Below are 11,818 nucleotides of genomic sequence, written 5' to 3'. Positions count from 1 at the left end.
AGGTGATTGGTTTAAGAAGATATGGTATATATATACACATATATGTGTGTGTGTGTGTGTGTGTGTGTGTATATGTGTATACATATAGGAATATTACTCAGCCGTAAAAGGAATGTTACTCAGGAATATTACTCAGCCGTAAAAAAGAATGAAATACTGACATTTGCAGCAATATGGATGGACCTTATTGTACTAAGTAAAATAAATCAAAGACAGGGCTTCCCTGGTGGCGCAGTGGTTGAGAGTCCGCCTGCTGATGCAGGGGACACGGGTTCGTGCCCCAGTCCGGGAAGATCCCACATGCCGTGGAGCGGCTGGGCCCATGAGCCATGGCCGCTGAGCCTGTGCGTCTGGAGCCTGTGCTCCGCAAAGGGAGAGGCCACAACAGTGAGAGGCCCGCATACCACACACAGAAAAAGAAAAATTAAAGACAAATATTATATGATATCACTTATATGTGAAATCTAAAAAATAATACAAATGAATCTACATACAAAACAGGAGAGTCCGCAGGAGTCGCGCTGAGGCCAGAACACCTGTGGATCTCTGGCCTAGGTCAGTGATGAGCCCTGGGGACCCGGCTGGGCCCGGCCTGGCGTTCCCATCAGCATCCAACATGCGCCTCCCGGGGAAGGACACCCGACTAGTTCCCTGCCCCTGGTTTCGGGATGGACCTGGCAGGTGTGTGGGAGAGCAAGGCCTGGGCTTGGCGTGTGTGACCCACAGACCTCCTCACGGGGGGAAGGTTTTCTATCAGATGATCCATCATAATAATGCTGGAGTTAAGAAGTCTCCATTCCTTTGCTTGGAACCAGAAGACTTTTCCCCCTGCATATAGAGTAAGAGCAATGTTGGTTAGAAACTGGCTAGTGTTTAAAACTGAAGACTGTTATGACTGTTTAACCTAAGCTCCATGTTGAAGTAAGATAATTATCTTGGAAATACTAAATTGGGGTAACCCAAATCTGTTTCTGGAACCATGAAAATTTTGTTGGTTTTTGACTTTGACAATACAATCATAGATGATAATAGTGACACCTGGATTGTACAATGTGCTCCAGAGAAAAAGCTTCCTATTGAACTACAAGATTCTTGTGAAAAAGGATTTTGGACAGAATTTATGGGCAGAGTCTTTAAGTATTTGGGAGATGAAGGTGTAAGAGAAGATGAAATGAAAAGAGCAATGATATCAATGCCTTTCACTCCATGGATGGTGGAACTTTTAAACTTTATAAGAAAGAACAAGGATAAATTTGACTGCATCATTATTTCAGATGCAAATTCAGTCTTCATAGGTTGGGTTTTAGAAGCTACCAATTTTCATGACGTGTTTGATAAAGTCTTTACAAATCCAGCAGCTTTTGACACCAATGGTCATCTCACTGTGGAAAATTATCATGCTCATTCTTGCACTAGGTGCCCCCAAAATCTTTGCAAAAATGTAGTTTTGGTAGAATTTGTAGGTAAAGTCACAACAAGGAGTGAATTATACATGAGTTGTTTATATATGTGATGGAAGAAATGATGTCTGTCCAGTAAACTTTTTCAAGAAGAATGATATTGCCATGCCACGGAATAGATATACTTTACAGAAAACTCTTTCTAGGATGTCTCAATATCTTGAGCCTATGGAGTCTTCTGTTGTATCTTGGTCTTCAGGTGTTGAAATAATTTCTCATTTACAATTTCTAATAAAGGAGTAATATGCCAACAATTGAAATGTATATCAGTTAAGATTAAACACAGCAGCATAAAACTAAAACCCCAAATAACAGTGGCTTTAAAAAAAGTTTTCCCTCTCACTTAAAAGAATTTCAGAGTTAAGTATCTCAAAGTTTCTGTGTTGCTCTACCAACCTCAGCACTTGGCTTCCAACTTATGATCCAAGATTGCTGTTCAAGGTCCATCCCTCACATCAACATTCTGGCCAGCAAGGACAGTGAGAGAGAAGGTTGCACCCTCATTTAAATTTCATTAGCCAATACTTAGTCACAATGTTCCTACCTAACTGCAAGGAAGGATGCAAAATATAGCTTTTATTTCAGATGGTAATATGCCTGGGAAAAATGGAAAAAAGTAGAGTACAAAACTGACATAGGTGCAACTAGTGGTCTACCAAAGGTGGTTAATAGGTAGATTATATTTTTAAATTTATTCCCAGAGAAAACAGTCTTATATTTTACTTTCTTTGGCATTTATTTCCGAAGTATGTCTTGCAGTTACAGATCTTCAAAATAAGCCTAATGCTTAGTTTACATAAGAATACACTACTTCCAAATCAGTTAATTTTAGAGATAGGGATGCAGTATCTATTGCCCAAGTGTTCATTAATTTCACACTTTCCTTTTGAAATGAAATACAAATTAATGTTCTTCAAATATTTTAAATTTATATCATTATTAAAGACTATAATTCCAGAATGCTGATTTAATCAGTATGTCATTTCTGTCAATGAAATATTGAGTGATACAATACATAATTTGTAGGAATACTCAACATTTAAGAAACTGTTTCATATAGGGATATTAGCAAACTATCAACTGACCTAGAAAGTTTTACAGTACTATGTTAATTTGTAGGCTCGCATGTTTTAGGCATAAATATGCCTTATGTAATAATGTTAGGATTTTCTTTTCCATATGGAAAGCTCCAGAAATAAAAATGTTCAATGTAACTTTATGGGGAAAACAGAAACAGATTCACAGACATAGAAAACAAATTTATGGTTACCAAAGGGGAAAGGGGGGGGGGAGGAATAAATTAGGAGTATGGGATTGAAAGATACATACTACTATACGTAAAATAGATAAGCAACAAGGATTTACTATATAGCACAGGGAACTATATTCAATAACTTATAATAACCTATAATGTAAAATAATCTGAAAATATGTACATATATATATTTATAACTGAATCATTTTGCTATACATCCAAGCTAACACAATATTGTATATCAACTACACTTGAATTTTTAAGAAGACAAATAAATACTTCCCTCAGAAGATACAAAATGTTGAGAGACAGCTGGATACAGGAACAAAAAGTTAAAATAGAGTTGTTCAGAGGCTATAAAAAAGGCAGGTACAATACCCTATGGAAGCACAGAGCCAGCAGGCAGGAAGGCAGCCTTTTATATTCCATATGATTTAATTCAACTCAATATAACAAATCATCATTGAGATCCTGCTTTCTGCTCAGCATTATTGGGTCCAACGGACCATTCAGAGTATAAACTTTGAACTCTGTCCTCTGATAGTTTATATTTTAGTTCAGAAGACAAGACTTACAGGAAATACAATACTTAACAAATATTTATTGAATGCCTATTATGTGCCAAGAAGTATACAAGATGGACTATGGTCCCCTCCAGAGCTAACATATAGTAGTGGATGTTAATAAGTAAGAAATTAATCTATTAAAGAATTAATGCCACCCATTGACAAGGTGCTAAGGGGTAACAGAGAGGGTAAGTGCCCTGGTAGATCACAGAGGGCAGAGAAAAGCATATTCATCACTGTCAGGCTGCCCTCAAGTTCATCCTGAAGACCCAGGCAGCCCTTTCTAAATATAATGAGTGAGAAAGAGATCCTTTTGGTTTTTGCACATCATGTAATTTAATATCTCTACTTTTCCCTGGGGCCATCAGTGATGAAACTGGCCCCAATCTACCAGGGCTGTGTATTTCACTTGTGATATACAAACCATTCTTTCTTATCAGATTTTATACATGTAAATATGGTCACTGTTCTAGCTTTTCTGAACTCTGCTCATATATGCTCACCACTTCACCATTTGACTGAAGGTGACTGAGTTTGGTCGAGTGTAGAATCTTATGAATTGATTAGGTTTAAGGAATATTTTAAATACTAGTCCCAAAGGAGAGTTCATAACAATGGATATCAAATATTACAGCTTTTAAATATGACACAAGATAATGAAGCTGACATGAGAGTATGGATCTTGATGTAATGTCTTTAATTTTCCTAAACAGAAGACATTTTTTATGGTAACTTTATAGAGCAAAGTACATTATGCCAGCCATGAGAATTCCAAGAAACTGTCAACCTTAAAAGAAATCTTCCATAGGGCATAGGGCTAAGAAATATCCTCCAATTTCACTAGTATTATTTACTTGTGATTTGAGAATTCTTGGAAATACTATTTTATTTACACGTCTGGTAATAGAATTTAGAAGACAAATCATCTTTCCTTTCCTTTCCATCCACCATGCTGACCATGCCTCACATTGCCTCATGCCTGGCTCCTCTCCAGACCATCCACATCTAGGAGAAGGTGGCGGTACGGCAGGGAATAAAGAGGGGAGACACTGGAAACAAACTGTATACACAGCTGGGCTCCACTACTTGTCTGTGACCCTGGGAATTATTAACCTCTCTTAACATCAACTTCTTGATTAATGAAGTGAGGATGACAGCATGGTCTATGCAGGATTATTATGAGATTGTCATTAAGGAGGTAATAACCACAAAGCATCTGGGAATCAATAAACAAAGTTATATAATTATTGCAACAGGAAGATTGAAGCTACTCTTTAAGTGAGGATAAAGGCACTGAATTTGGGGGGAACAATAGTCACTGATGTTCCTTAACTTTGAAGCCAATAGTATAACATTCTCAGATACCAAAGAGATCGGTAAAGGTGTCCAAGAGCTCTCCTTAAAAAGAAACGACATTTCACAAACAAATCCAGTCAATCAAAAGATGATTTAAGAAGCCTTAGTTAGCTTAATAGTCAATACAGAAGACCATGGAGCAGACTCTACAGAGATCTGAGGGGAAAAAAGGGATTTAAGAATATCCTATCCAACTTGTTTTGTCCATAAGCATAAAGACAGCAGATGTTTCTAAGCATGCCAGAACTCAGAAAATGTAACTCCTAGAAGCAAATATAGAGGTAAGATTACATAAGCGTGAGAATTATGGTTACTGAACAGACTATGATTGTTATAAACCTTGAAATTGTAAAAATAATAATATAACAATGAAAACTGGGAAGAAAGACAAAAAAAGGTGAAAAAGTGTGAGTGCTAATTTTGTCATCTTTCACAGTAGAGAGTTAATTGGTAGAGTATAAAATTTAAGCCTAAAGTTTTAAAAAATATAATCACTGCAAATTCTTACTAGGTTTCACATTCTCTTATTTTTATATACAGAGAGAGATCTTACAATATTTAAAATAAATATATTTCTTATGGTTAAAAAATACTTATCTGAGTATTTATAGAATCCTCATATTTATTTGTGCTATCCTTTCGGTTGGATTTCTATTTCTTTTACTTCTGTAAAAATTGAGAGAAACTAAATATAATAATTTAATTAAAAATAAGCCTTATCCTGTTTAATAAACTTTATCACTTATTCAACTGTATATTTACCTATCTCCACCTCTATATTATATATTATATCATATTATATTATATTATATTGTATATTATATTGTTATCTAGAAAGCTATTCACCTAATGTTAATGATGGTAATTTCTCTGTGGCAGGATTCAAAGTAATATTTTAACTTTCTTTGTTATCATTTTCATTGCTGTTTGAATTTTAAACAATGACAATGTGCTATTTGTTTTTTAATTTGATAAATTCTTTTTTCTTTAAAAATATTTTAAAAGAGGTTCTTTTGGGAGTAGAACTTGGCTAGAGAATACTTTTCATATAATGCATTTGGTACCATTTGGGTTGTTCGTGTGTGTGTGTGTAAAAATACTGACATGTATTCTTTTACACAAAGAAAAAAAAGAAGGAAGGAGGGTTGGGAGGAAGGGGAGAGAGCAAGGGAAAATATATTATGCATGGTATAGTAATAAATTAATTCCTAATTGGTCTCAAGTCCAAGGAGACCAATCTTTAGAAGCAGGGGAAATTCAGAGACTGTATCAGATACCTCTTGTGGACCACTTTAGATTCTCCTCACTCCACTGACATCTGTGCTCCACTAGTTCACATAAGCACCGCCATCACTGCCCTGCCTCTTGCCCCTCTTGCCTCCTGTCCCAAGTTTGCCTATTAAAGTCATCATAGGGACTTCCCTGGTGGTCCAGTGGTAAAGAATCCACCTTTCAATGCAGGGGACGCGGGTTCAATCCCTGGTCGGGCAACTAAGCCCTCGTGCCACAACTATTGAGCTCGCGTGCCTCAACTAGAGAGCCCATGTGCCGCAACTACAGAGCCCACGTGCTCTGGAATCCGCACCACAACTAGAGAAGAGAAAACCCACACGCCACAACTGGAGAGAAGTCCACCCAGCGCAACAAAGACCTGATGCAGCCAAATAAATAAATATTAAAGTCATCACAGAACCGCATCTAGTCTCCGCACATGCACAATCCAAAAGTATGTGGAAATTAACTCCCTGTGAGGTAAATTTTGACAAGTGGGATACAGGAACAGCAGATACATTTTTTCTTTTTTCTCTCCAGTGGATGAGCCTAAGACCCAGTTTCTTCTTTGGAATTAAGCAACTGGTTGCATTTAACGATTGTTATCTCCCTAAGGTATTCTAGAGAATGCAGATCCTCCTGCCCTGTCTCACTCCTTTATCTCTCTTGCCCATCCCATGGGATTAAACTCTCTAATAAAATAATAGGTCTACTCCCTCTATAATCGTTTTCCTGAGGCTCTACTTTCTAGAAACCAGGTAGGACAGGAATTCTACTTCTCTACATAATAATGTGAAAATCTAACTCCACTAAAATTTTACTCCACTAAAAAGAGGTGGCATTGCAAACTACAGGCACTTTAAAAAGATTTATTTTCCTCTTTAGGGGTTTAGACAAAGAACTAACGTGTCTCCTTGGGAAATAAGTATTTAGGTGCATTGAGAGTGTGCACACACATCTGATAGAAAAGTTCCATTTATAAATTGGAATCATAAGAGAAATTCTAGATTTTACTCTCGTAAGAATGCTTTAAGCAACTTGTATTTGTGCGACTTGTCACACCCCTCCCGTTTGACTTGGGGTGCCTCAGTTTCACCTCTACTCCTCTCCCTTCTACTCCACAGGACTTGGAGTTCCAAAAGTGATCACCAACTGTTCTAGAAGAGTCTCCTTTTACCAACTGGCACCTTTATTCAAGCTGTGTTCCAAAGGATTATGATGGGGGATTACTTAAACTCTGAAGTGTGTACTGAGGAGAGCTCCTGGGGAGAATGCCCCCAAGGGTAAGGAATGGAAACTTCCAAATTTGGATGTAGGATCAGAAGACAAAGCTTATGACAGAAAATTGCTTTTGAAAAAAAAAAAAATCACAACCTGAGGATAGGAGAATTAAAGTCCTTTTTGGAGAAGATCACTTTGTCCAAATCATGTATATTATCTGGGGTATTTATAAAGCACACTAACATCTTCAGTACTCTAATATGAACTAGTTTTACGATTTTCAAGCAGGGAGAAATGTGACAAGGGAATGTCATATAAAACAGAAAAGTTCTGGCAAAAAATGCTCAGGGTCATGAGCATTGACCCTGAGAGGAAAGCCGAGAAGTAATTTTCCCAGTTGGGTTATCTGGAGAGATGGAGAGGTTGACTATAACTAAAAGTAAGGACCAGGGCATTTCATAAAAATTGATAGTAGAGAAATTTTGTCACATCATATTTGGAAAAATTGCCTAAAATCTGGTTTGGCTGCAAACAAATCCCAAACTGTGGATAGTTTCATTAAGAGGTATAAACCATCTTTTCAAAGAAAGTCTGTTTGTATTTTTTTTGCAGAAGGGTTCACATAGAGCTACCACAAACATCTGTACAGGTTGTACGTTGCAGGACACATAACAATCTATATGAATGGGGCACCCAGGAGCTGTATACGGACAATTCCCACACTGTATGCAGCTGCCCTGCAGTTACAATTGATGTGCGTCTAAAATTTGGGACTTTTTTTTCTTATTTACATTAAAGCATTTTAGTTAGAAATATCTTTTAAGCAGAAAATGGAGCTATTCTAACAGTAATACACACTGTTCAGTGGAAGCACCTCTATCCTAAGTTTCACCTTTAGAGCCTTCTGCCCTGACCCTATACCACTTGAGATTCTAGACCTCTGCATTGATTTTCTGTGATTTTATCATGACCTCTGCATTGACTGTACATGCTGTAGGATGTGGTTCTAGGGAGGACTTGCCACCAGACTAGCGTTATTATTACTATTATTATATTCCATGCTCCTTAAAGACAGATTCAGGATAGGATGCATAGTTCCATACTCTACATTGTCTTGTACATTGTAGGTACTCAGAGCTATTAACTGAATGAGTGATGAGAGGAACTGAATCTCTTACTTCCTTTGTGTCTTCCTTCCATAGCAACTGAGAAGGGATAACACCCAAAAGCAATATTGTGAGCATCAACTAAACATTTTTCTAAATGATAGAGTTTCTTCTTCCACAAGTATTGCTTAAAGCAGCTGAAGAACTAAATGAGGTTTCGAAATAAAGCTGAAAAAGTCTGGCCAATAATTCCTACTTTCCTAATCAGGAAGCCATGCTCCTATGGGCTGGTGCGGCCCTGCAGGCCAAAGTTTTGATTGCATACATTGCATACATTGGAGAAGCTCGTTACTGTGTTTGTGAGCATAGGGGAAGCAGTGAGACAGACCCCTTGTGGGGCGTCTCAGCCTGATTGCTGGCTGGGAGATGCCTCCAGAGGCAGGACCTAACTCCAGAAAGCTGCTCTTCCTCATATACGTCTTCTCAGAGTTGTGATGGATGCCTGTTATTTAAACTCTTGAAATGTGCGGAGACAGTATCTAAAATGAGCGTGATGAAATGCAGCCTTATTCAATTAGAAAGATGAAGCGTGATTTTGAGAGGCAGAGTATAATTACATGGTTGAAGCATTTCCAGGAGGTTGTGGATGGCACCCCAGCTGACTCTAGAAGAAATACACTCAGACTGAGCCTGGGCAGGTGGCGTTCTTCCTCCCCCCTCCTCACAAGTGCTGCAGACCCTGGTCTTATGATGACCATAACACCCCATAGTCTTAGCTGAGGCCCAAATGCCAGTGCTCTCAACTTTGCACATTTATAAAGCCATATCCGCAAAACACCGATGAATGCTGAACCCACACTCTTTTTTGATCTGCTGAGGCTACAGGTCGGATTGGGTGAATAAATATGAAGACATATGGGAATCTGTAAAAAGCTATGTAAAACTTATGTATCGTTATGAATATTAAAAGTTGTTCATGTTACAATTTCTCTTACATAGGTCAGATATATTTGGAGTCCTCACTGCAAACATAAAAACGGGACTATATGTAAAACATCATTATTTCACAGCACTTGCTCTCCTTCAGAGATGTTATGTCATAATTCTATCAATATAAAACATTTTGCATTATTTTAAATGGGGCCTTTATAAACTTAATTCATTGTAAAAGTTTATGTTTAAATTCCAAATACTTCAAATTTCAATCAAAATATTATTTATTTGGAGGAAAAGAAAGACTCCGGAAGGCTTGCTAGATTGGAAAGCAATGAGATACGAAAGGAAAGTAACTCAGGTGTTGGCTAAGGAGTAAACAAGGGGAACATGGTATTCATGGGTTGACCAGTAATCCCAGGTGGGTCTCAAGAGACTGTCCTACCAAGGACACTCAACTATGTGCTTAGAATCCCACTGCTCCATTTGGGACATATTTTACCTGTGTTTTTTTTTTGCTCATCAACTCTTCTCACTCCTTTCAGAGATTAGACTCTGACTTCCAACTTTTTGTGTTTACGTTAACATTCTGAATCCTGGCTCCCTTTTCCTCATTTTTACAATTATTTTTTGAAGGTTTACACTAGTAATTCTCTAACTTCAGCTGCATCAGAATTACCTGGAGAGCTTGTTAAACCAGACTGCAGGGCCACAGAGTTTTTTTTCCAACAGGTCTGGGGAGATAATAGGGAGAAGTAAAAATTGCTTTTCTAGCAAGCTCCCAGTGATACTGATGCTGCTGGTCTGGGACCCACACCCACACTTTGAGAACCACTGTCCTCCACTATACGTGGTGTGGGATTTAGGCTATCACTAACCCTAACAACCTTATAAAGTTAGATTTTTTTTTAATTTTATTTATTTATTTATTTTTGGCTGCGTTGGGTTTTCGTTTCTGTGCGAGGGCTTTCTCTAGCTGCGGCGAGCCACTCTTCATCGCGGTGCACGGGCCTCTCACTGTCGCGGCCTCTCTCGTTGCAGAGCGTGGGCTCCAGATGCGCAGGTTCAGTAGTTGTGGCTCACGGGCCCAGTTGCCCCGCGGCATGTGGGGTCCTCCCAGACCAGGGCTCGAACCCGTGTCCCCTGCGTTGGCAGGCAGACTCTCAACCACGGCGCCACCAGGGAAGCCCTAAAGTTAGATATTTTTAATCCCCATTCTATTAATGAAAAAACTGCGACTCAGGAAAGTGTAATAGCTTGGTGAAGGGCACACAGCCAATGGGGATAAGCTAGGAGTCTCTTTTATCAGTCTATGTTCTTATTTTCATTTTATATATCATTCACGTTATTATTTTATTCACAAACTGAAGTCAGACCCTAAGATTCTTATAACTATTTATAAGGAAAGAGAGGAATCCTTATCGTTTTACCTCCCAACTTCTAAGCCTAAGAACGGCCTCAGTTTATGGGTGAGAAAACTGCCAGCTGCTACTGCTGAAATGCATCTCCCTGGCACCGATGCCCCCTCATTAGGTTAGCCATGTGGCAAGCAACTAAGGAGAGCTATGCCAATCCCTCTCAGCACCTGCAACTCATCGTAGAACCACACAGCTCCAGTCCAAGGGTTCCATTCAGAAGAAGGGTATAAACAGATGATGCCTAATTTGTCAGGGATCCCTAAGGCCCATATTCAATCTCCATTAAGAAAAATGAAGATTTATGCAAAAGCTATCTCATATTCTCCATATGGGAGTCCACAGACCAAAAATTCAGCTGCACTCAGCCATAAAGTAGCCTTTGCCTTAGCAGACTAGAGCATTTTGGGGAGAACATCAACCATTATTTGCCGGTGGAAGAAAACTTATAAAAGTTGTAATGCCATGGCTTGGACTAAAAGTCTACCTCAAAATTTTAGGAAATGTTTTAAATTATCCATAACCAAAAACAATCTTCATAATCCATAGCTATATATATCAATCTATCTGACCATTTGAGCGAGGGCGTAGTTAGCAGTATTGTTACCGTCTGCCATCACTAGCTGACTTCTAGCAACTGCAAGCTTCATTCTGCCCCAGCTGGAGCAAGTCAATCCCAATGCATGTACTTAAGAAAATCTAGATCCCTGCGCTGAGGTCCAGTCAGGCATCTGTCAATGACAGAAGGTAGTGTTTAATGTCATGACGTGTTCTTGGACGGCACAGAGAATGTCTGCATTGGATGTTGAATTTACTATGCCTAATCTACTTTACCTAAATTGTGTGGCAGGTGACTCCTATCAAACTTGTTATTACCCAGGGGAAGGGAGCTGTGTACAGATAAAAAATTAGACATCTACTACAGATATCTTCAGTACATGAGGAGGAACTGATCTCGTTCCTAGATGAGGGTAGGTTTAATCCAGCCACCCTAGAGGAAACCTGCCCAGAGAAGCTTGAGTGATTCCCTTTATTTCATTTGAGAGAGGATTGCCCACCCTCACTTATACCAAAAAATCCCCCATGGACAGGACCCTTACTGCACTTAAAGGAAGACTGTCCTCAATGGAAAGAACCCAGCCTGCCAGCTCAGTCAGCACCTGACTAATGGGAAAGAAAGTCCTTCTAAACTTAACATTTTCCTTCTCACATGCCAATTACCAGATGATCTAGA

The 11,818-nt window shown here is 38.8% G+C and overlaps 1 pseudogene; it reads left to right on the top strand.

The window, feature by feature from the left end:
• The first annotated feature begins 950 nt into the window (after positions 1-950).
• Positions 951-1,830, top strand: LOC111183383 (pyridoxal phosphate phosphatase PHOSPHO2-like; annotated as a pseudogene).
• The last annotated feature ends 9,988 nt before the right edge of the window (positions 1,831-11,818 follow it).

Source organism: Delphinapterus leucas, chromosome 8, assembly GCF_059928025.1.
Source record: "Delphinapterus leucas isolate spDelLeu-1000000601 "Yukka" chromosome 8, BTC_Dleu_Yukka2, whole genome shotgun sequence".
NCBI classification, from domain to species: domain Eukaryota; kingdom Metazoa; phylum Chordata; class Mammalia; order Artiodactyla; family Monodontidae; genus Delphinapterus; species Delphinapterus leucas.
Note: the sequence above shows the minus strand (reverse complement) of the source record. Positions and strands in the feature narration are given on the sequence as shown.